The following is a 25,775-nucleotide window of genomic DNA, read 5'->3' on the forward strand; positions in this document are numbered from 1 at the left end:
CCTTCAGCCCACTTCCCCTAGATAACTGTAAACATATCTACAAGTAATTCTACCCCAGCAGCTGTATTCTAGTATATTCACATATTCAATGATGCCTAACAAGCCTCTACTAAGGGTTGGATCCAGTAGTGAGCAAGACAGATGCAGTCTTTCCATTTGTCCCTCTCTGGCCTTCCCTCACCTTCGTGCTTGGAATGCCTTCTCCTTCATCGTCCTCTAAACCCTGCCTGTCCTGCAATATGCAATCCAAACCCTCCCACTTCTGTAAAGACTCCCCTGGGAACCCACGCCCACGGCAGGGACCATCAGCCCCTTTCTGTCTTGCGACATCCCTTATCTTGTAAAGTGTTTGTGGTGTTTTCTTTTCTTTTTTCTTTTTTGTACATTTAATGAAACTGCCTAATCAGAGTAGAGGTCTTTGAGGACCAGATGCTTGTTCTCTTCTTTGCACTAACTCCCTAACAGATTTCCAGAATCACAGAACAGGACAGCCAAAGGAAATCTCTGATATCAGTTCATCAAACACACCTGGCTGCTTGAGAAAGCTGAAGCATAGAGAGGTTAAGTCATAGTATCAAGTGCTAAAAAAAACCCCAGAAAAACAAAAAGTGAATAACTATGAAGGCAAACTGGCAGGCATCCTTCCCTTTGTCCCTTGAGGTGGAGGAAGATGTCTGAACAGCTAGTTGCAAGCAGCTCTTTTCCCCTGGAATCCATGCACATGTTCCCAAGCTTTCTGATGATTTACTGAGAGCTACTGCCCAGCTGAGGCTTAACTAACCTGGAAAACCCACCCCAACTGGAGGATGTGCCCAGTTCTGCACTGTTGGCCTCTTGGCAATTCTCCACTCCTGCAGGTTGCGTAAGACCTCAATGACGCTAAACAACTAAACCCTAAGCCCATAGATTTTCCAGATTCCAGACTGCTCTCCTCTCACTGCCCCCATGAAATTCAGGGCTTCCCTTATCCTGCTATATTAGTGCTTTATCGTCCACTCTGGCCAGGGAGCTGCCCCTGCGGGGAGCCAGGTAACAGCAGGAGCACCTAGGTGGTGGTAAAATGCAGACGTAATTAAAATTATCTACAAACACAAAATAAGAATAACCCTGGGGCTGGCCCCAGTGGCACAGTGGTTAAGTTTGCATGTTCTGCTTTGGCAGCCCAGGGTTTGCCGGTTCGGATCCCAGGTACGGACCTGTGCACCACTTGCCAAGCCATGCTGTGGCAGGCGTCCCACATGTAAAGTAGAGGAAGATGGGCACGGATGTTGGCTCAGGGCCGGTCTTCCTCAGCAAAGAGAGGAGGATTGGTGGTGGATGTTAGCTCAGGGCTAATCTTCCTCAAAAAAAAAATAAAAAGAATAACCCTGTGAGAAGTATAGTTTTAAACAGGATCGTAGCATCCAGAAGTCATCTACAAAGCCATGAGATGTAGCATGATATATAAATGCCAGGATTTTTAGCATGAGCTCCATTTCTATTTCCCCACATCCATGTGATTTCTTCCCCGCTATTCATACAAAACCCACGGGGAAAAAATATTTTCATCCCACAACACCTTGTGCCTACTGACAGGGCAAGGGGTGTTCAATAGTGTTTCCTTAATCTCCTAAAAGTGAAAGACCAGTTTATCCTTTGCTTGAGCTGAAAACAGTCAAATTTAACAGAAGCGCAGATGTGCACACGTGGCCAAGGCAGATAAGAGTGTCTCAGGTTTGCACGTTTCTCTGTGGGGCCCAGAAGAACTGACAGTACTTAATTGGCCACCGATTAGGAAGCCCACGTTCACCAAATTAGACTGGAGGTAATTGCCTCTCAGATGTTGTTTTAGGCAGCTGTTCCATTATTCACAGTAAATCTGTGCCCTCAATTTATAATAATCCTTCAATGTTGTCATCTTTTGGTATAGCTGGATGTGAAGCCATCAGTAGCTTTCTCAAGCTGTCTTCGGACCTAGAGGATAGTTTGGTGGCAATTTTCACCTGGGAAGAAAATCTTGGTTTTCAAGATCAACGAATATTCTCTACATTTATGACAACCTTTGAAAGATAGAGATTCTTACCTAACAGCAGCCAGTAAGTATCCTTGTTTATTTCTATTTAAGTAACCGAATTCTTAAAAGCAGAAAAAAAATTCTAAGCTCCAATTTTAAATCTTCTTCTATCTGATTTTAGCTTCTTTGGGGAAAGAAAGAAAGAAAGATTCATGCCCGAGCCAAAACCGAATGACATGCGAGTCCTTCCGTCAGAGGTACAGCTGCCAGAGTTTTCTCTAATGTGCTCCCAACCTACTGTTGCAGCCTCTCCCCACAGTCCTCCCCTGCAGACAGGACATCTTTCCCCCAGTCAGGACTGCCCACTATGTCCGGAACATGCTCTGCTGCTCAGCTTATGCGATTATCTGAACTTCGCTTGCCAGAACGAGGCCACTGTGACCTAGGTCGGCCTAACAGTAACTGCTGACCCGGACCAGGGACTGGCGTGGTTTCTGGTCTCTCTTGCCTGGAGCTGGGACTGGTTCAGGGAACCAGGGTGAGGCTGGGCCAGCGGGCAGGATTTAAGGGGCCCTCCCAGATCTGCAGAGGAGGAGGAGACACAGGCTGGGGGACCGCTGGGCCTGGGAAGACAGTGCAGCCAGCCCTCCCTTGGTTCACCAGACCTGAACGGTTTAACACTAATGTTTCACTGCTTCTGAGGTTAGGTCAACTCTGGACCATCACCCACCAACATGACCCACTCAGTAACACAGCATTCATTTGTTCATTCATTCATTCATTCTCTATTTAATGAGCCCCTGCATAGGTGTAGGCACATACACCTCAATATGGTGAATCTAGTAAACTCCCAGTTACCTTGACCACACTGAAGGATGAACTTCCATTAACTGGAATGATGGGGTTCCTTCCTATAAGTGACATTTCAGCCACACACCAAATTATGATGTTCTATCTAAAAATGCCTCTCCCTCTTCTCTGCCAGAGGAAATCAGTTAGATTTATACTTAAAGATACAGATGTCACTTCCCTAGGAAGGCTTTTCCAACTCCCCCCACAAGCCCCGTCTTCCTAGAAGGCTTTCCAACCACATCTCTCATTACATCCTCCTTTACTTTCTCTTTATACCCTCCTTTCCTTTCTTCTCTAGCTACACTGTCCTTTTTTCAGTTCCTGCCTTCCATGTTAAGCTCCTTTCTGCCTCAGGGCCTTTGGACATGCAGTCTGCTCTCCTGAAATGGTCTTACCTATATTCTAACTCATGACCACCTCAGCACCACATCCCCAAATGCCATCCCTTCCTCAAAGTAAGCCTCACCACCCTTCAGATCGCAGTTGAACCAGGAAAGCCATCCCTGATCCCCACCATTATTCACCCTCATAATATCACATGCCTTTCCTTTTCCACACTTACCAGAGCTGTACTGTTAGAATTGTGATATTATTTGATTCAAGTCTATTTCCTTACTACACTATAAGCTCTAGTGCAGAGAGCAGGCTTATTTTTATTTCTCCTTGTAACCATAGTGACTGGCACAGTGGCACATAGTAGGCTTAGTAAGTATTAGCTGAATGAATGAACGACATTTTCTACAGTATTTGTGCCACTGAATTCTAATTGCCCATTTGTGTATTGGCCCCAAAGTCTGGCCCTTGCCAGCTCATCTCAGAGCTAAACTCTTCTCCACAATTCATTTAAAAAGTGAAACGGACATTTATCCCTATCGCCTATACCTCATGTATCCACATCGAGTAATGACGGAGGGTAAAAATAGGACCTTAAGGTCGTAAGGTTGATGATCCTCCTGTACTACTAACGTGATGAAAAAGTGGCCTTAGAATACATCCAAAAAAGGTTGAAATAAAAACTAAAAATAAGGCGGGATGGGGAGGAGTGTGTCAAGTATTCCTAAGCATTTCTGATCAATTCTGACCTAACCAGGCAAGCCATAACCAAAGAACCCCATTTCCTGACTCCTTTTCGGATGATGTGCCAGTTGCGTTGACCACTGAGTACGACCCACACCCAAAGAACCGAAGACAGCAACGGGCCATGTGCAGCTTCTGGGTTAGTGTCGTTATAGGCTGAATTGTGTCCCCCCAAATTCATATATTGAAGCCCTAACTCCCAATACCCCAGAATGTGACTATATTTGGAGACAGGGCCTTCGAAGAGCAAACGAAGTTAAAATGAGGCTCTTCGGGTGGGTTTAACCCAATCTGACTGGTGTTCTTGCCTCAGAAGAGGAGACTGGGACACAGACACACACAGAGGGAAGACACAGGGAAAAGACAGCCACCTGCAAGCCAAGGAGAGAGGCCTGAGAGGAAACTGACCCTGCCAGCACCTCGGCCTTGGACTTCTAGCCTCCAGAACTGTGAGAAAATAAATTTCTATTGTTTAAGCCACGCAGTCTGTGGCATTTGTTATAGCAGCCCTCGTACCTAATACAGTGCCCAAGCAGTTCTGGAGGGACAGGGGAGGAATTTTTGCCAGATATGCACTGCCTGACCCACTCTTTACAATCCTAGGTGTTGTCTTCTCCCCAGGGCTGTCTTTTCTTCTCTATGTGACAGATGAGGACACTGAGGCACAGAGCCAGAGGGGGCTGAGCCAGAATTTGACTCCGGGGCTATCTCCTTCCAAATACCACGTCCTCTTTTGGCACTAGAAGGCACTATACCTTCAGATCCAAAAGACCAAAGTGGAGTATCGAATATGAAAGCCGATTCTAATTTGCTTGACTTAGCCCTTACAAAATGGGCGAGATCGCCATTTCAGCTAAGTTGAAGAACCAGATGCATTTGTATGCATCACCCAAATAAAGTGATTGAAATACTGTGAAACAGATGTGAATAGAAACTCATTTTGCTTTTTAATGAGCATTTTGACCAGATCAATACTACAAAATGCTAAGCTGCAAAACGTCATTATAATTTAAATGCAACTGCCCAGTTGATTGGTTCAAAGAGGCACTTCTAGTTGCTAAAAATGTATTTTCTCTTCATAAGAGCAGGAGTCTATTATGTAAAATCAAGTCATGAAAATTTTAATTGCACTACATAAAGGACAGAACCTAGTCTAGCCTCCAAACCAGGGAAAGGCAGAGAGAAACAAAATGCAGCTGAATGCTTAATCAGCTGTCTGTCACATTCTGAATAGTGACTAATATTCTAATTATTAGTCACCACACTGAGAAGGTACAATTATGGAGCAGGAGCGATTGCTTTCATGTTTTTTTGTTGTTGTTAACCCACAATTTGTGAGGCCTTCACAAAAATATGATTGAAATCCCCATAAGCCATAGAGGAAAAAAGGATTAACAGTTAAAATTCAGTTCCCCGCTCTAAAGCATTAAAAAAAAAAAAAAAGCCTTGAAGTTGTATTGACAGATATGACTAACAACTGTAATCACAGAAATAAATTTAGTAAAACGATAATTTATCTGTCACAATTTACCGAGGGAGAAAAAGAGCAGCCCAAGCAGCTGAATTGTGAAGTTAAATGAAAGCAAAGATAGAACCCCGTTTTTAATGAAATGTAGAGCATTATTAATTGGTTTCCTAGCAACAGCCAGACTAAAATTACTTAACATGTCTGCTCAATCATATGCAAATATGAGTGTTATCCCTTAAATGTTGATTATAGTTGGTCTTTTCAGATGCAAATCCAATGTGTAAAGTGAATGTAAATGTTGACAATGCTGACACAAAAAAATCCCCTGATTAACATCATTCTGGTGTTCAAAGCACCAGAGTTGAGGGTCTTCCTTTTGGACCGATTGCAAGCTGCTTGGGCTGCCATCTTCCTTTACCTCTCCTCCCTGTCTCACCTCACCACCGCCCTCATCCCAGTGCAAGCATTAGAGAGAACTAACAAATGATACTGTGGAGCCTTGCTGAGCTGCACTACAATTACTCCTCATCAGGGCCAAATGATGGATGGGTGATGCTTGTGGCTTAGAGTTCAATCAGATGATGCACGGGGCTTCCCAACCCAACACCAAGGTTGGTCCCAAGTTTGGTTTTGCAGATAAAACCAGACCTTTGGATGACTCCATCAGAGCCCAAGTAGACAAATTCCCTTCAAAACTGGCAAATAAGGCACTCTTCCACCTTACTCTGGCCTTGTCCTGCAGTTCAAGAGTAGCTGGGGAACAACCATGTTCCACAGACAATAGAGAAACCAGGAAGGGGTCCCTCTAGGGACAGACAGAGTGTAGTTCCCTCATAACCACCATCAGGCTCTAAAGTCACCCTGATAACACACCACTCCAAGCAAAAGCAATACGCTTGCTGTGTTTTCTCTTACTCATGCAACAAATATTTATTGCATAATTACAGTTTGTCAGGTAATGATCTGGGTGCTGGAGAGACAGCACTGAATAAGAAAAAGTCCCTATCTTCTGCTGTCTTAGTGCAGGGGAGAGAAAAATAAATCAAGAAACACATAAACAATAAAATTTCAGGCAGTGACAAAAAATAGCAAGAAAAAAACGTAGCCCAAGCAGGAGAGAGGGATGGGCAGGGCTGGCTGGACCATAATAGAGAAGGCCTCTCACAGGGTGTCTTCTGCACAGATTTAAAAGAAAAGGAACAAGCCAGGCACAGGTGGGGAAAAGTAAGTCTGCACCCTGGGGCAGGAAAGAGCTTGGGACAACATGAGGGCCAGGAGGTTAAGTATGACGAGGAACAGAAAGCAGGTGCGTGTGAGGTGAGATATGCAGCTTTGAGCTAAGTTCCTAGACCACCTTTCAAAAGGACTGCATCCCTAAGCCCGCATCAGGGACACTACTGTCTCTAGGCCCACCTTGGGAGTATGCTTCGGGTCTAAAAGATGGAGGGTAACTCTGCCATATGTGGGAGGAAGGAGGAGAGGGCGAGTCCCACTGGACCCTACAGGTCCTTTCTTCTCTAGGCCCAGGCTCAGTCCCCTCCTGACCCCTGAGAATCTTCCTAGCCAATCGGAAAGCACATTCTTGAACTGACCTCCCTTAGAGGAGGTGGGGTGGGCTTTTCTGGCCAAAGCCCCTGCCTGCAAGCCTCCAAAGGTCAGGGAATAGACAAATACTTTGTTCCAAACACTCAGGCAAGGCTCTGGGATATCCCAGAGCGGTCAGCAGCTCAGGACAGTCCAAGAAGTTCTGCAACTTGCTTATGAACAGAATTGACAAAGATTCTACTGACAGCTCCATTCTAGGCCAAGGAGCCCCAGACTAACCTTATGAGTGTTGGGCCAAGGGAAAATGGACAGGTTCTTCTTCCAAACAACACACTCTGGCCTTGTAAGTCATGCCTTAAGTCTTTGAAGGTTTTAAGAGTTACTATTAAATGCAAATGACCTTAAGAGAAACAGGCGGAACCATAGGCGTAGCCCACCTGGGGGTAGGGTGGGGTAAGGGGGCTTAGTCTGGGGCATGCAGATGCCCAGAGGAATCTGTGTAAGTGGGATGGGACCTAGTCTATCTGGTTGCCCTAGAATGGGCCTGCTTCAGGAACGCTTTGCAGGAGGAGTTGCCCTACCTGTCTGGCTGATACAAACAGTTCATCAGGCTTGCCTTAATTCATGTTAACCCTTAAAGAGAAAACCAATAGTACTTCATTTAGCTCGGGAGTCTAAAAAGAAAAAACAGAGCCAAACAGTTCGGTTTCCTCAAACTGGAGGTAAACATCAAAAACAAACCACCACTCATTTAGAAAAAGGATAACCTTCTGTTTGCAGCATCTAATCATAGTTCAAGGAGGCTACATTAAATTCTGAGTTAAAAATCAAACAGATTGTACATGTGACTGTAATCCTTATCACTGAAACGTTTCTTTCAGTCTGGTGGTTCTCGAAGCAGCATCAGCAGTATCTGGGAACTTATTAGAAATGCATATTCATAGGCCTAGTCCCACACTTACTGAATTAGAAATCTGGCAGTGGGCCCAGAAATCTTTGTTTTAACAAGCCCTCCAGGTGATTCTATGCATGCTAAGTTGAGAGCCACCTTTCAAGGCCAATTCAGCAAGATAGTGTGTCTCCGAGTTTATACTTGGCACTAACTTACTGCAAATTATTTCAATCAACAGGAAACCAAGGAGAGTTGCACTGTACCTTCAGCACGATGGCATGCATTCAAAATAAACACACCAATTGTGTGAATTCCTGACACAGTAACTTCTTCCAAAGAATGCACCATTCAGAATACAAGATGCTGATTTACTGATTTCTTAAGATAACCAATTGTTCTGGCTAAGAGACAAATGAACAGAAGAAAGTTAGTTATTCTTTGGGAAATTCAAGTTTGAAGTAGACTTCTGAGAGAAGCTTTGAGAATCACTGAGTTCTCCGATCGAATGCTGGTCTCCCTTCCCGGACCCACTCCAGCACTGTCAGGGCTCCATCCTCAACAGCAGGAGCTCCCCAGGGTGGACCAAGGCTCTTACAGGGGGGCTCACTGAAAATACTCCAAAAACCCTTGCTGAACAGATGATTCCCTCTGAATCTTATATTTTAGAGGGAACATTTATTCTTTTTAGTGTTCCTGACAATAAAATGGATGTTATGTGGACATACGTTTATTAAAAACTTTGAAGATGAAAAAAGTCTAGAAGATGCTTTAATCATTATAGAATAAAAATACATGAGGAAATCTGCAATCAGAAGGGTGAATCTCAAATTTAATTGTGCATCAGAATCACTTGTGATGCCTGATACAAATGCAGACTTCCGGGCCCCATTTCCAAATATTTTGATTCACCTGAGTTGAGGACCAGTGTTCTGCCTGTCGAATAAGCAGGCCCGGGTGCTTCGGAGGGAGAGATCTGTATTTAAATTACCAATGTGGTAACTTCTCCAGTTTTCAAAGGGGATTAGTAAGGGGTAATGACAGAGGGGTTTTTTTAACTTAGGAAAACAAAGCAATAGAAAAAGTTTTTATGTATTTTTTATTAAAGTAACATTTTAATAAGTAACCTTTTTCTGATTACAAAAGTTAGATATGTTCATTTAAGAAAAAAAAAAGAAAAAGATAGAAAGGAAAAATAGCCATAATCCCACCATTTGAGATAACCTGGTACATTATATTCTTCCAGATAACTCGCTGACTCTCTCTACACACACACAATTTCTTTTTAAAAATAATGGGATCAGAGTATATGTAGTTATTGTATTACATGTTTTTTTACATCTAACATTGTCAACATCCATCTACTACTACTTGATTCTTTTAGATATAAAATGTCAGAATGTCTAAACAGTAACTCTGTTGGTAAGAGTTAAAAAAAAAAACAAGGAATTAAAATTCTATTTATGTGGCCAGTACCTAAATACAAATATTTGTGTCATTTGTACAAGTATGCTAAAAATCTCATTATTGTTTTTATTAAAGTGATTTACACTGATACAGTTTATTAGTTCATTAGTTCATCTTAATGTGTGCACATTACTTGAAAGCCTCTAGACATACACACAATATATTAATACAACAAGTATTCACTTTAATAAAAGTTATTAGACCAAGGTTTTTCTCATTAAATTCAAAGGGAGCCAAAAGACTCTACTGGAACAAAATTGAGACAAAAAAAAACCAAAAAATTTTTAACATGTCCCGAGAGGCTATAAACTTTAATTCTATTCAACCAGGAAGTGGTCAAAACATAAGTGCATTTCACAGAATACACTCATCATGACTTGAAAGGTAAATTCTTGCATGTTTTATAAACAGGGCGGAAAGAACATGAGTTTACGTGACTAGCCCATATCCACACTCCCGTGCGAGACCTGGCATCACAGAGCTTGCAAGGCTTCAGCATTTAGTGGTCAAGTGAACTTCAGTGAGCCACCTAATTCTTTGATGCTTTGGTTTTCTCATCCGGAAAATGAGGATGCTGATAAATAATATCTGTGTTACTCAGTTCCCAAGGGTTTTCTGAGGGCCAAGTGGGATAGTACATGTGAAATTCTAAAGTACTTCTCCAATGTTATCCAGAGTCTAGCTGGTATTGAGCTTTCTGAAATGATGCTCCCTCACCATTTCTTAGTCTACTGTCCTGCCCTCACTGTAACCCTCAATCTCTTGAACACAACAAGAGACTGGATAGAATACAAAATGCATGTGGGTCGCACCAAAGAATAGGGAATAATCTAACCTTCCACTATTTGTCCTGAGAACTGCTTTACCATTGAATCACACCCAAGGATTTCTTACTGTGATCATGAAAAGTCAAAGTGATGGATTCCGGGAAGTTCCTCATGAATGGCTGTTCTCTGAGAGTGATGGGCGTGGTCCCATACTGGGCTCATCATCACCGCTACCTGGAGAGCTCTCAGGAACCAAGAATGCCAGATGCCACATCAGAGACTCTGGTAGGTTTTTAACATAACCACATATGAGATTTAAGATGCCTTGACCTATCATAGTAGTTTCTAAACCAAATTATTCTTGATGTTAAAAATTGTTTATTAATTTCCATAAGACTAGGAACGCTGAGTACAATATGACTGAACTGCGTGTCAGACATGTGTACATTCACAAGGACAGAAGGCCCTCAAAACTGTTCTATGAAACAAACACAGGGACCCGGAGAACAGACTGGTGGTTACCAGAGGGGAAGGGGGCTGGGGAGAGGGTGAAAGGGGTGAACGGGCACATGTGTATGGTGACGGGTGGCAACTAGACTTCTGGCGGGGAACACAATGCGGTCCATACAGTGATGTACACCTGAAATTTATACAAAGTTATAAACCAATGTTACCTCAATAAAAAAATCAAAATAAAGTCAAGGCACGTAAACCACACCACCTAAAAAGAAAAACAAACAGAAAACCAAAAACAACACTGTTCTTTGTCACTTCAACAAAAACATCTATCTAAATGACTACCTGAATGTGCACAATTAACTTTCTCAGGGAAATAACAAAAGACCGCCAAAGGCTTTCCAAAACATTTTTTATTTCACCACAACCTTCTCTCTTTACATAAATAATACCACAAAATGCACTAGATGATTAGAAATTTTTTAAATATCCTCAACATCATAATTGTCGTCTCTTTTTCCTATAAACAAGTAAAAAGGACAGACATTTGGGCCCTACAACCTGCTCTTTGCACGTATTGACAAAGCTCTGGACACGACATTCTTTTATTCATTCAACAAATGACCAAAATAAGCATTTTCAGCCCCAACCACAAATCTGCAGAGCTTATCCCAGAGAGCAGGATCCGACAATTTGCATAGGAGGTCTGTTACCATTCTTTTAGAGAGTCAAACATGGCCTGATTTTTCTAACCTCTGGGTTGGAAAACCAGGCTGTGGCTTTGCCATGTGCATTCTTTCTCAAAAGTTTCCTCCCTTATGGGAAAACCAACAGCACAAGTTCTCTCAATGTGCTACTGTTAGGAACGATTCTTCAAATCCGATGGAATAAAAAAATGTTAAAATACATACCTTCAAATTTATTGTACTAAGCAATCCACCTGGAACATATGGGTCAGAGACGGACCACATAAAATATTGATTTTAAAAAAACCCTCTTTGATAGTACTGCCCCCACGGTCAGATATTTTTTAGCTAAAACATTTCTTAGCTGGAATCCCAAGGAGAATATCATTATATGTAATTTTCCTACCATCACTGATGAACTGGAATGTAAGAACTGCTCATTTTGAAAACATGGGAGTTATTGGTCACTTGATTACCATTAGAGAATACGAATGAGCGTAAACAGTGTGTGGCAGTCTGGAACTGAAAGACAGCAATGAATTCATTAGGGAGACTCAGGATGGGCAAGGCTCAGCTAACTGAGAATACTGACCGCAACACGAAATCAAGTCGTGCTCCAGACCCACGGCTCATTAAAAGTTCAGCGGGAGAAAAGGGAGCAAAGACTGCTTTGCTTACAAGTTTGAAGACTTGTGGGAACCAAGTATCAGGACACTCATGGCTTAGGGGAAACCAGGACTGCCCATAAAGATTTCAAAGGAGTCAACTTCAAGGACGAGGAAGGATTCTTAAGGGTGGTAAGGAGAGGATTAGCTAGAAGTTGTAAAGTGAAATTATTGCGAAGGCAATTTGAGCTACACATAAGGAAGCAATTTCCAGCCATAATTTTAATTAGGAGCACAGAATGATCTTCTGTGTAATGATGGCCCTTCATCATTACCGTTATTCAGAATTACCCTGCATCCACATGCATAAACATAGAGTGGAAATGAAACATAGACGGGGAAAAAAGGTCAACTGTAATCAATCTTTTTTATCCTTCGACTGGAGGTGAAATTTCCAAAATACCCAAATATAGTTAGCTCTCAATTTGTATTCAATTTACAAAGAATTGATAAACCCAGAGAGCAACCGCTCTCTCCCATCCTCACTCCTAACCCATCTCTGACCCTTCACACCATTTCCAAATATGGAACTTCCTGCTGCTGCTGCACAAGAATCTTTACGGATATACATGGAGCTCTTGAGAGAAGCTGTGAGTGGAGAAAAGGAAGAAGCCATAAAAAGCAGACACTGCCAAGCAGGCAAGGCTGGCTCTCCCCTTTGGAAAAAAGATCCTCCTCCAAACCTCTCAAATGACTTACTCATCTTTATTTTACCATCTTATTCATTAAAACAGGAGATTCACTTGGCTCTTTTAAAAATGCAAATAATTTCATAAGCGGACCAAACTATATCAGCTATTCACACCATGAATCAGATTTGCTTTCCTACCACCAGTGAGAATTGTTGCCTGGAAGAAATGAGAGTTTTGATTGAGAATGGTTAAAAGGGGAAGAAAGGTAAAATTACATTTAGAAAATGAAACGCCATAGGGATATAGCAGGGGAGGGGCATCACAATGGGGAACTAAAATTAAAGAATCCTAAGAGCACCTGCTGCCCAGATAAAGGGATCCTGATAAAGAGAGATGATGACACAGACAATGTGCAAATTGTGTTTACTTTTTAAAATCCGCCAGGAGGACCCAGGAACAGAAAGAGAAATTTTCTTTTTTTCTTTATCTAGCAGCAACTTGTTTTCAGGACCCAGAATTCAACCTAGTATTAATATTAAGAGTTTGGCTTCAGGGCCGGCCCAGTGGCGCAGCAGTTAAGTTCGCACATTCCACTTCTCGGTGGCCCGGGGTTCGCCAATTCAGATCCTGGGTGCGGACATGGCACGGCCTGGCACGCCATGCTGTGGTAAGCGTCCCACATATAAAGTAGAGGAAGATGGGCACAAGAGTTTGGCTTCAACTTGAGATAAATGGCCTTTTGCACACTAGGTTGGAGCCTATCTGTTGTAACGACTCCTTATTGTGGCCTACCAGGACCCCACCTCTCCATTCAACTTCACTCACAATGTTTGAGCCACATGAAGCTTCATTCTGTTGCTTGAACAGGCCTACTTGCTCCTACCCCAGGGCCTCTGCATTTGCTGTGCTCACTGCCAAGGACGGTGTTCTTCCAGAAAATCTTTCACATCACTCTGGTCTCAGAGAAAATTTCACCTCTTCAGATGGGTCCTCCCTGACCCTAACCAATGTTGTCCCACCTGCCACCTGCAAAACTCATGTACAACTGTCCATTTTTATTGGTCTCATTTTATTGGTCTCATTTTATTTCCTTCTTCGCACTTGGGCCTATCAGAAATGTTATCTTGTTCATTTATTCACTTGTTTATCACCTGTCTTCCTCACTGAAACCCAAGTTTTCATGAAAGTAGGAGTGTCAGCCCTTGCTCACTGTCCTCCACTTTGGGCACTGGACGGTACCTGGCATGTAGTGTGCACTCTGGGAATACTGGCTGTTCCAAAAGAACTTTCACAAACGTTGGGACACTATCTCGTTTTTTTTAATTTGGAGACTTCTCCGTTATAAAAAGCATCAAAGACATATCCAATGAAAATCTCTAACAAAACATGTATGGTTTTAATATCTAGAATTGGGTCTCTAGTATTGTTTTAAATTTACCAGTATTGTATTTTACTGAAGAAATAAAACAGGACCATGGTTCCTGAGGAGCACCAATAGGAGCCCAGTCTAACAGTGATTTTTTTTTTTATACCCAAATCAAGTAATTTTAGTTAGTTCAAAAACAGGCAAAAAAAAAAAAAAAAACAGGCGACAATAGAAGCTTTAAGATAGGGGACTTCTCAAGGGTATGAGAACAGATGATTGAAAAATACATGTGTGTGTATATATTGGTTTGTAACTCCTACAGTTTATTGTTCACTCTTTTTTTATACTATCATGTCATTTTCTATTTTGTATTATAGTTACTTATATGCATGTTATCTCTCCTGGATTGTAAGGACCTTGAGGGATGGGATTCATGCCTGATTCTTCCTGCCTCCCAAATGCCCAGCATTGTGCTTTACATGTTACAGGTGCTCAGTGAACCTCAAACGCATGCATGAATGACACTTCCACTATCACTCAAAATGGAGCAAACTATGAGCTGTTCGATCTCCAAGAACAATTTTCCTAAGTGATACCAGGGTAAGTCGAGCGAACTAATATTTTCCTCATATAGTAACATCATCAATTACTACTGAGAGAGACAGACTATTTGAAACACAAACGTGCACGTTACATTGCATACACACAGAGACACGGGTTTGAGTGAAAATTAAACAGGGACATTTCTAGCCCCAATGTTCATGTTCCCCAAAACTAAAGACCCCTTTCTCCTCAACAGGCTACGTACCTAACAACAGAACTATGTTGCTACTACAAACATTCATTAAGCAGGAGACTGGAGACAGAGCCTTCACCACGTGGCACAAAATATACTGTTTAAGATGTAGGGGTTGCCACGTATTACGAGTTTTACAATAGGTCTTATGTCACTTAATTGCTTATAAGGGCAAACAGCACCCTGCCACGTGCTCCTAACCACATGTTCTTTGACTATTTTAATAAGAACTGGCTTGGATTTATAGCAAAATAACTTGACTCAGGCCTTTCTGCCAAAATCTTATCTGATGAACACCCCCCACACATGGACATCTGGGGACGGCATTTTGAGGCAGTGCTCTGAAAGCACATGGAGGAGATGTTTTCAAGGGCAAAAGAGAGCTTCAAAAGAAGCAATGACTTTTTAAGTCTGATCAATAACGAAGAGTATGAACTGTAAAATGCCTCTTAACTCATTTCAGGATGAGGCGAAGTGACATTTACAGCAACACCAAGAACAAAATACTTATAAACAAGTTGGTGGTATTCTGGCTAAGTAGGTGGTACCAACATAAAATTCTCTGTTTGTATGTACGTCTCTAGGTAGAAGGAGGTTATCAACAGATTCATCTCTAGTCCTCTTCCTGGATTAACGTCTTCTGCTATTGTACAGGCCCTCTTATTTTAAGCAATGCCATGTAATGAAGCTTCTACAAGCTGTTGAGATTGGCCACTGTACAAACACCTTTTTCCATTCTCCGTTTCACCTCAGGAAAAATATTCTTTTTTCTAAAATGTATGGATAGCACTACCAATCTACAATGCCGCTATGGAAGCCGAAAACGTAACAACAACAATGAGCACAACACAGCAGGGCCTAATTACTGAAAGCTCACACGTGCCAGGGACAGTGCTGAACGTTTGGCATTTATTATCTCACAACCCTTAGAACTCTGTGAGGAAGGTATACTCTCCTTATTTTACAGATGAAGAAATGGGGACACAGAGAGTTTAAGTTACTTGTTTGACCCAGTACAGCTAAAAATAAGTGCTAAATGGTAGAACTGGGATTCAAACCCAGTTTTCCTAATTCTAAACCCAAGCCCCTATCCGCCACACTAAACTTTTTCCTGCTCTTGTGATCTCTTAAATGGGAAGGCAGCTTCCCTTGAGAAAGGAAAAAAAAAAAAGAAATCACCTGGATACATACAAGGAGATGGCCTGTGCCCCTCCAGCAAGGATGAGTCAAGAAACAGCAGTGTGTTTAGAATCAAGACAGAAACAATAGCTTGGCTGAGGTGGGTCTAGGCTGGAGTGCCCTGAGCAGGGAGCTGAAGGCGTGGTATCACGGGACAGCTCAAATCCACCAAGGTTTAGCGGGTGCCTGCCCTGCACCGGCCACCTCCCTCTGGGCCAGAATTTCAGAGGTAAGAGAGTCCCTGTCCTCACAGATTTGCAGTCAGGGAGAGAGACAAGGAGGAGTAGCAATAAAATCCTGCATGCTAAGACTCAATACTGAATAAACATCAATTATTCAGGCACAAGAGTATGTCAGATGAGGAAGACAGAGGGACTGCCAGGAGGCTTCCCAGAGGCGCTGATCTTCAGATAAGAACCAGGTGAGCAGGCAAGCTGGAGGGCCAGAGGGTGGACGGGCGTTCACACCAGAAGTCTTCAGGAGGTGAGGCTGGCGGCCTGAAAATAACAACGGCTAATGCCGCATCCTCACTCTGTGCCAGGCCCTGTGCAACAGCACTGTGCTGCCCAGCAACCCGAAGAGCTGGGCATCCTGAGGCATTCTGGCAGCTGAGGCACAGAGGAGAGCAGGGACTGGCAGGAAGCTGCCCAGCAAAGTGATGGGGCTGGGACAGAGACTCCCGTTCCTAAGCCCACAGTGGACCACTGTGTTGCCTGGCCTCGTGGGCTCAATAAACTCCTGAGGGCCAGAAGGGGTTTAAGCAGGGAAGCGACACGACAGAAAACCACTCTTTCAGCTTATGAAATGTCAGGAGGAAGGGCTGGACTAGACGCATGAGGCCAAGCAACGGCTGAGATGCAGCATCCTCTCTGCAGCCCGACTTCTCTGCCTCGTTGACAGCGCCTCTCTCCTGCTGCCGGCTGCCCGTCACAAGCCTGTGGCCTTCCAAAACAAGAAGGGCGAAATCTACTTGGGACAAGCAATCCGCAGCAATCCAGAATACCCCTCCCCATGACTCCTCGGGGCTCCTCAACGGCATTTTTCACAAGCATCAGAAGTACTTCCTTGCAAGTCCTTCCTCCCCCTAAATGGTGAGCTCCTGGGTGAATTATGCGTGACTCATCTTGGTGTATCCTCAGGAGGTAGATGGGATGGTCTGAATGGTCCCTTCCCATCTCTGCTGATGCTGCTTCTCAGTACTCATCACATGAGTGGTGTCTGCAGTGGAGCCAGAACTCAGGATGGCCAACGTGGATCTTTTCAGACCATCTGGCAGATGGGAGAGACTTGGCAACAAGCAAGAGAACATTATGTCATTACCTTGGGACTGAAGAGCAACTGAGGACCAGTGGAATACTATTACTAGTGTTAACCAACATTTATTGTACTTAGAATGTATTGGGCACTCCTCTAAGAACTTACTTGTATTAATTCATTTAATGGTCATAACAACCCTTTGGATAGATACAGTCATTTCCCATTTTCCTGATGGGGAGACTGAGGCACAGGCAGGTTACACACCTTGCTTAAGGTCACACAGTAGATAAGTGGTAGAGTCAGAATTCAAGTCTAGGTAATCTCACTCAGAGCCCACAGTCTTAACTACTCTCCTCTACCGACTGCCCCTCAGGAGAAAAACTGAAGAGGCGAGATCCACATTCCAGAACCATACCTTCTATGTGCTACAAAGCAAGTAGGTGTAACCTCTCTGTAGGGCTTAAGGGTTTATTACAAGAAGGGAATAAAATGCAGAAAAAAATAGCATACATTTTCAAAATCCTGATGCTGGTAGAAGTCACAATAAAAATAGGAGCCAGAATCTGCTCTCATTTCTGCAACTCTATGAACAGACCCAGCCAAGAAAGAAAGGCACAGAGAACAAGTTAATAATGGCCTAAATATAAAGGCATAGCTTCAAACCCAACCTACTATTAATTAATTTATGTATTGCCACTAGGGAGGAGACAGTTAGCATTAAGTTAGATTAAATTACGGAGAAGCTTCAGCATTGCTGTGACTATTTCAACAGTAATTATTAAGTTGCTATGCCTTCCTTCCCTAATAAAAAACCCTCTATTCTCATTCTTAGAATGCTTTGCCATTTACCTGTCGCTACTTTCTTTTGACAGGTATGACAAGCTTTTCAGAGTAGACTAAAGACACTTTTCAAAGAGAACAAGGAAATCTGATTTGTAAATCCTAGTAGGCTTCTGATCCATACTTGGTCTCTGGTGAATATCTGCCTCCAGTTTTCTCCAAAGGGTCCTGGGTCTCACTGCTGTTCCCAGTGTACACTAGCCGCGACCAATAGCCCCGGAAGGAGCTGTGGACACGCTACAGGGAAAGGGGCACTGAATTAGGAGCCCAAAGACCCGGACTCATGTCCCAGCCTTACCAGTTAGGAGCGTGTGACTGCCCTCAGGTTCCATAACCATAAAATAGAGGCGTCTACACTAACTACCACCCGGAGCTGGCAGGAGGTCAAACGAGAAAACACACAGGAAAGCTGTTTGGAAACCGTACACCACACAAATATGAATTAATTAGTTAACTAGTAAACTGCCTAGTTAGTTAACTAACCAGTTAACTGACTAATTAGCGGATTAACTAGGTCATGGCAGACCTAAGTGAAAGGGCCGAGTTGCTACCCCACGGCCCAGCTCTGATGATCCCCTGTCCTTCTGCTCTTTTTTTTTAAATATTTATTTATTCGTTTTATTGCAGTAACATTGGATTATAACATTATATAGCTGTCAGATGTACATTGTAATATATTTCGAATTCTGTGTAGTTTACATCATGTTCACCACCCAAAAACTAATTATAGTCCATCCCCTCACATGTGAGCCTAACCACCCCTTTTGCCCTCCCCCCCATCCTTCTGTTCTTGCTGCACTATCAGACACTAACTTCCCCACTGCCTCTAGTGACAGCTGATCCTGCTTCAGATTCTGCCACAGAACACTGCTTTTGCACACTCCCATCAGCATCTGAGGACCTGAGGGCCATCAGCCCGTCCCTGAAGTGACTAGAACCTTCACAGAAAGGACCAAAGGAACCCTTAGCAGAGCTCATTCCTTCCCCTCTGCACCAGCTAGAGGGCCAGGAAATACCTAGGATTGCTTTTCCTGTTGCCCTGTGCTCAGTAATTCATTCATTCAGTCATTTACTGAGGGCCCACTGTGTGACAAGGCCCTGGACACATGGATGAAGACAACATTCTGCCTCAAGGAGCTCGGAGTGGAGCAGGAGGCAACAGCCCCATGGACAAACATGGTAAAGTGGTCACCAAGGTATGCTGAGAGTATGATGCTGGGGTATGCTGAGAGTATGCTAGGGGTACACTGAGTGTATGCTGAGGGTGTGCTGAGGGTATGCTGGGGGTATCCTGGGGGTATGCTGAGAGTGTGCTGAGGGTATGCTGAGAGTACGCTGGGGGTGTGCTGAGAGTGTGCTGGGAGTGTGCTAAGGGTGTGCTGAGAGTATGCTGAGGGTATGCTGGGGGTGTGCTGAGGGTGTGCTGGGGGTGTGCTGAGAGTATGCTGAGGGTGTGCTGGGGGTGTGCTGAGGGTATGCTGGGGGTGTGCTGAGAGTATGCTGAGGGTATGCTTGGAGTGTGCTGAGGGTATGCTGGGGGTGTGCTGGGGGTATCCTTGGGATATGCCGGGGGTATGGTAAGGGTGTGCTGGGGGTATGCTGAGAATATGCTAGGGGTATGCTGGGGATAGGCTGGGGGTAGGCTGAAGGTATGCTGGGGGTATGCAGGGGGTATGCTTGGTGATATGCAGGGGGTATGCTGGGGATATGCTAGGGATACGCTGAGAGTATGCTGGGGTATGTGGGAGATATCCTGGGGGTATGCTGGGTGTGGGGGAGATAGAGGCCATGGTTCTTTCAGGAAAGGGATGGAGGTAGGAAGACCAGGAAAGTTGACGAGCTCCTGTAAAAGTTAAATGAAGTAATCACAAGTCCCAGTTACCCAGAAAACAGGCAAAGTGACTGAAGTGTCAAAATAGAGGAACACTAACAGAGACAAAAATACCCATTACAAGACTTTTACTGAAGTCTAGGAAACATATGCCCGCCTGCCTGCCCCTCACCCAAACCCCACTGAGATCCTGATTCAGTAGGTCTGGGGTGGGGATCGAACATGAAAGCCCTTAGAAGATTCTACAGGTGATTTTAATATCCAGCCCCGAAGAGATTCTGTTGGTGCTTCCAGTATTTTTCACATCATGGCACATAGTAAATAACAATATTTATACAACACATTGAATTAACATGGAGATGATCTGGCAACACCTATGTGGAGACTGGTGACAAAAATCAATTTTCTTTATTTATATTACATTATTATGATAAAAATAAAAGGCTAAGGAAGATATTAAACAAGGGATTTTTATAAATATTCCAAATACAATCTTTTGAAATCACGGAATTCAAGAAGTTTACAAGAGGAGCCAACCAAGTGATGTTCATATAGAATTGGAACTGTTGTAACTTTTTGAATGGTAGTAGGAAATATTCAACGTTTTAGTACAGAAGGAAATTTACAGCCATGAACAAGTGGTGGCACACGTGAAACCCATTCACAGCCCGCAGCTTTAGGGAGCTCTCAGGTTGTGTTAACCCAGCTTTTAATTTGGGGCAGAACAAAAATTCACAGTCTCGAAAGATGCAGCCACAGCCTGTATCCTGTTCCAGTGAAATCCCAGGCCAAATGTTAAATAGAAAGTCGACCTAGACACAACTCAGAGACATGTGACTTCTAGAAAGTTTAAGTTAAGCAAAATGAACAATCAGCTCCCACATAGAAAGCCTGACACCCAGAAGAGAAGGGTTAAAAGAAGTAGTTTTCAAAGGCTCAGCTCTCTGAGCTCTAGGGGTGGAGTCAAAGAATTTGCCCTATGTTCTTTAGGTACACAGTGGAGGCATGCCAGAAAATTCCTGTAAGGTGCTGGGAAGAGGCCAACACTGCTCAAACCAGGCCAGTTTCCTCAGTAAAAAGGCTGTATTTAGAGTCATGTCAAGTGAATTCCAATAAGATTCCCAATTCAACTTTTATGTTGGTATATTACCTACAGTCCCAAGACACTGGACTTTTTCAATAAAGCATGCCTTAAGAACTGGAAGCCTTCATTATTTTCAGGCATAAACCAAACTAATAAAAAAGACAAGTCTTGGTTTTTGGTATAAATGTTCAAATAAAGAAAGTTCAACAGTTACTGTAAACTTACCCTCAGAAAGATAACACAAGGTTCTGATGTTGGTACTTGACAAATACTTTAAATATTTATATTTCTCTTAATCTACGGCTTTTAGACTTTTGACCACAGCCTGCAGTAAGAAATAGTTTTTAATATTTCAACCTGTATACCTACAGGTGGAAAACTGAAAAAAAAGTTTCAGACTCTTTTGTAATTTCTTTCATTTTAAAAACAATACTAAAAAATTAATACTGGTCAAGACATACAAGTTGATGTACAATCTATTACTGAGTTTACGGTTAGAAAAAACATCACAGTCAGAAAAATACAAGTTAGCTAAATTACAGTCGATCTGCAGAGTGAAATACTATGCAGCCATTAAAAAGAAGGAGGCAGCTCTACTCCTACTGATATGGAATGATTTCCAAGATAGATAATTAAAGCAACGAAAACTAATTTTAAAATATTAGGGTTGGCTTCATAATGATGTTCAAACATGTTTTCCCTCTTCTTCATCAACAGGACATGAAAAATCACAAAAAAAGAATTTCTCAAATGTTACTGGTCATAAAAACTATCTGGAGAGCTTCATGAAATTCCTGGGCATCATCCCCAGAGATTCTGCACAGACCATTCTGTGCTAGACCACAAATACAATCTTTATTGCAATATGTACATGCCAGAAACTTCACAGTCTTTCAGAGCCAGGTGAGGAGTAGCATATTCCCTGAGGCTCACTGAGGGACCACCACTTAAGCGGAAGACCCAGGGAGCACCAATCTCCCTAGGTCAGAAAGAAGTTCTAAGGGCAGTGGAGGTGGTGACTCCACAGTTACTTCCCAAATACTAAAGGCCTTACCACTGTGAGCATCTTTCCTTTTGTCCCCCCAGTTTTAGCTCCTACTACAGAGTAAGAGGCCAAGTACAGGAGAAAGCTCTGGTGTTGAATTGAAGTGTCTCCCTGTATTTGCCCCACAGAGCCTGGGCCTGTCTCAGCAGGCCGCCGAGGGCCCTGCTAGCCCATTTGGCCCTTTGTGGGACTTCAATCGAAATGCCTCTTCTTTTAGGTAGAAATGTAACTCAGTACAGGATGCAGAGTGTGGCCAGCAGAGAGCAGGCTGGATTTCAGCACTCCCACCCTCTTCCAGGCATTTAAATGAAGTGAACAACCTGCACAACCAGACCAGATGCAATCCAATCCATTGTATTGGTCAACCGTGGTTTAAGGCTTACTCTGTGTTACAGGGATAAAAACTACATACACTGTGTTGGAGCAGAAGAGCACTGTTCTGGGAGTCAGAAGAGCTTTCAGTCTCAATTCTGCCTCTAACCAGCTTCCTAACTAGGATAGTTACTGGGCCACTCTGATCTGCAGTCTCCTTAGAGATAGAATAAAGAGTGTTACCTAACTCTAGCTCTAACCCTCTGGGTCTAGCCTCATCTTCCTCACCTCCACACCTGCTCCTCCATACCCCAGCTTGACTATAACACTTCTACTCACAGAAGTCACCAGGCTTGGCTCTGTGACGCCTCCAGCCTTTGTAGTGCTGTTCCCTGTTTGGAAAGCCTCTGCTGACACTTGTGTATGTTGCTAACTCATCCATATACTTCAAGTCCGTGTTCAGGTCTATCTGTTTCTCTGGTTAAGGCTTCCCTGATTCCCTCAGGCTCTGCTTCTAACCACCCCACCTTGAACACACACACCTTCCTTAGAGCAAGTGTCTCACTGAATTAGAATTCATGGCTGGTGTGCCCGTCTCTCTGACACAGGTGGAGACCACATCCTTTGGAGATGATGTTCCACTGACCACAAGCTACCTGGTGTATAACATGCTCAGTATTTACTGAAGGAATTAATAAATGGAAGGACTGTTTCTTCTACCCTCGAGCAATTATTGTAGCATCCCTCTATCAGGGAGAAGGACCATTACCTATGTCCAGTCTTCAGAACTACAGACAGATCCTTTGACTATAAGATAAAATGATTCTATCCATAAAAGGAACCTATAATATATTCTCATCAATGCAGCCAGAGTGGCCCTTTAAAAACAAAGGCCAGGTCGTGTTTATCATATTTATTATATGTCTTTCCTAATAAAATGTAAGCTCCAGAAGGGCAGAGTCAATTTCACTCACTGCTGAATCTCCAGCACATAGAGTGCCTGGAGCCTAGAAGCTTGTCTGTAAACAAGTTGTCGAATGAAGGAATGAATGAAGACTGGACTAACAAATGGACCTATGAAGATTAAAGTTGCTGGGTGGGGGGATTAAGAGAAGGGAAAGAACTTGGAACAGATTCTGCACTGCTGAGCATGTTTACAAATTGCTTTATAATCACTAATTAGCTTTTCTAAACCACATCCCCTTGGATGCAGGCCGTGCTATCCTCCCAATTTTAAGATAAGAGAATTCAAACCCAAGGTCACACAGCAAATCTGCTTCAAGTTCAATGCTCAGCCCTTAGCTGGCAATAAGAATAAGATTAAAGATACTGCTGATTTGTAAAAGGTTGAAATATTAGAGGAAATAAAAGAGTTGAAGGCATGGGACCAAGAAAGCTTTGCACATATTCTCAGCACATTGCATCAAAAGAAAAACAGACTGTTCTGTCTGGAATCATAAGTTCTCAGTGTGTGTACACTGCATTATTCAGTCATCAATTTCCACAGCCCTGAGAGGCAGACATTTGCAGGAAACAATGGGAGCGGCAGTGTCGCTCCAGAGTCTCAGGCCCAGGCTGCCAATCAGCAGTGACACCACTCTGTCACCAGGAGGCTGGGGCTCGCTCCACACCAGGGCCTGCACACGCTCTTTACAGAGAGGATGCAGGGGAAGGAGAGAGGAGAACGAAATACCAACTAAAAAAAAAAAAAAACGAAAGAAAGAGTTAAATCAACTAACAATAGGCTGACATCAAAAATAAATATATATAATCACAGTTTAATAATAGTACAATCATCTAGTGGAAAATATGCTCATTTATTTTACAAATGAGACTCTAAATTATACCCCCCAAAATGAAGGAAAATGGACAGATGGAGAAAGAGTCCTAATCATTCTATTTCAGGCTTTTTAAATCAAAATTAAATTTGCTGAAAAACTGCATTTGGTTTCCTAGCATTATTACTCATATTCCAAGAAGGGAGAGTAAAATACAAATTTTGATGAAATTTAGAAATTAATTTCAGTTGGTCTTTTTCAATTTACTTTTTATTTAGCTTTGGAAATGAGATCAATCTCCTCTCTTCTGTTTTAAAAATTATTTTCCACTAAACCATAAAAACACATTCAATACTGCAAGAAGGACAGAGGTCACGGGGAGTCTGCAGGACTGAACAGGAATGAAGGAACCAAGAGCATTAGGAAAAGACAGCCCCATCCTTGATCCCCTTTTAAGCCCAGTCCACATTCCCAGCAAGTGGAAGGACCAAGGAAAAGGTCACTAAAATGTCCAGGGCACTGAAAGGTCACCGAGACAAGGTTCAAGTGCAATATCTTTGCTTCTCCAGGTACCGAGGGCATGGACTATGAGGTCGTGCCTCCCAAAATACCAGAAGCAAAGATGAAAACACACCTGAGCACATACTGAAATGAAGACAAGGAAAATCCAATGCTGAGGATAAATTATATCCTGACCCTGCGGCTTAATCAGTCCCTCACTTCAATTTAGCCCTAAGTAATGTCAGATGAAGCATTTTTAAACATTTAGCATGGTGGTTTCTTCTAGACGTCCAAGAAACAATAACAATACTGAAAGTAGTTTGGTAATAATTCATCTTCAAAGGAGCACAAAAAGTGATTTGAAGCTCTCCCCATATTAATTTTTTTAACAGCTTTATTGAGATAGAATTTGTACAAAATAAAATTCATCCATTTTAAGTGTACAGTTTGATGAGTTTTGGCAAATGTATACAAGTTGTGTAACCACCACAATAAAAAAAGAGAACATTTGCATCAACCCCAAACAGTTCCCTGGCGCTTCTTTTGTAGTCAAGCCCCTTCCTCCAACCCAGGTCTCAGGCGACCACAGATCGGTCTTCTGTCCCTATAGCTTTGCCTTTTCTTTATAGGCTTTCACATAAATAGAATCATACAGCATGTGGCCTTTTGTGTCGGGCTTCTTTCACTTAGCACGATGATTTCGAGATTCATGCATGTTGCTGTGTAGATCTCTTTCTTTCTATCGCTGAGCAGTGGTCCATCTCTTCACATCACTTTTTTCTTTTAAAGATTTTATTTTTATTTTTTTTTCCTTTTTCTCCCCAAAGCCCCCCGGTACATAGTTGTATATTCTTTGTTGTGGGTCCTTCTAGTTGTGGCATGTGGGACGCTGCCTCAGCGTGGCTTGATGAGCAGTGCCATGTCCGCGCCCAGGATTCGAACTAATGAAGCACTGGGCCGCCTGCAGCGGAGCGCGCGAACCCAACCACTCGGCCACGGGGCCAGCCCCTCTTCACATCACTTTTATATTTTTCCTAGAAGCCCTAAGATAAGCTCAAATGCTATTTCTTGACTTTCCTTGATTTTTGTCCTCCAAAGAAACGTCAACCTGGATTTGGTCGCTTGACTCCTATCACGAGGGCCATGCTGGGCAAGCCAACAAGAATTTATGCAAAGAGTTAGAAATGACTAGACATGCTGAGGAAAAGAAGCCTGAAGATGAGAAGCCAACATCCTGATGAAATCTCGACTAGGAAAGATTAGACCAACACTAAGTTAGAGAAAGCCAT

General features: G+C 43.0%; 1 protein-coding gene and 1 long non-coding RNA gene across 2 annotated transcripts in view; one reads left to right on the forward strand and one right to left on the reverse strand.

The window, feature by feature from the left end:
* Positions 1-25,775, reverse strand: part of JAZF1 (JAZF zinc finger 1) — a 321,433-nt gene that overhangs the window by 263,173 nt on the left and 32,485 nt on the right. The gene's annotated exons all lie outside the window — the stretch shown is intronic.
* On the forward strand, positions 18,725-25,007 carry LOC138923785 (uncharacterized). Its single transcript, XR_011437908.1, has 2 exons — positions 18,725-19,131; positions 24,555-25,007. It is a non-coding gene; the product is annotated as an uncharacterized lncRNA (long non-coding RNA).

This window comes from Equus caballus, chromosome 4, assembly GCF_041296265.1.
Source record: "Equus caballus isolate H_3958 breed thoroughbred chromosome 4, TB-T2T, whole genome shotgun sequence".
Taxonomy (NCBI): Eukaryota; Metazoa; Chordata; class Mammalia; order Perissodactyla; family Equidae; genus Equus; species Equus caballus.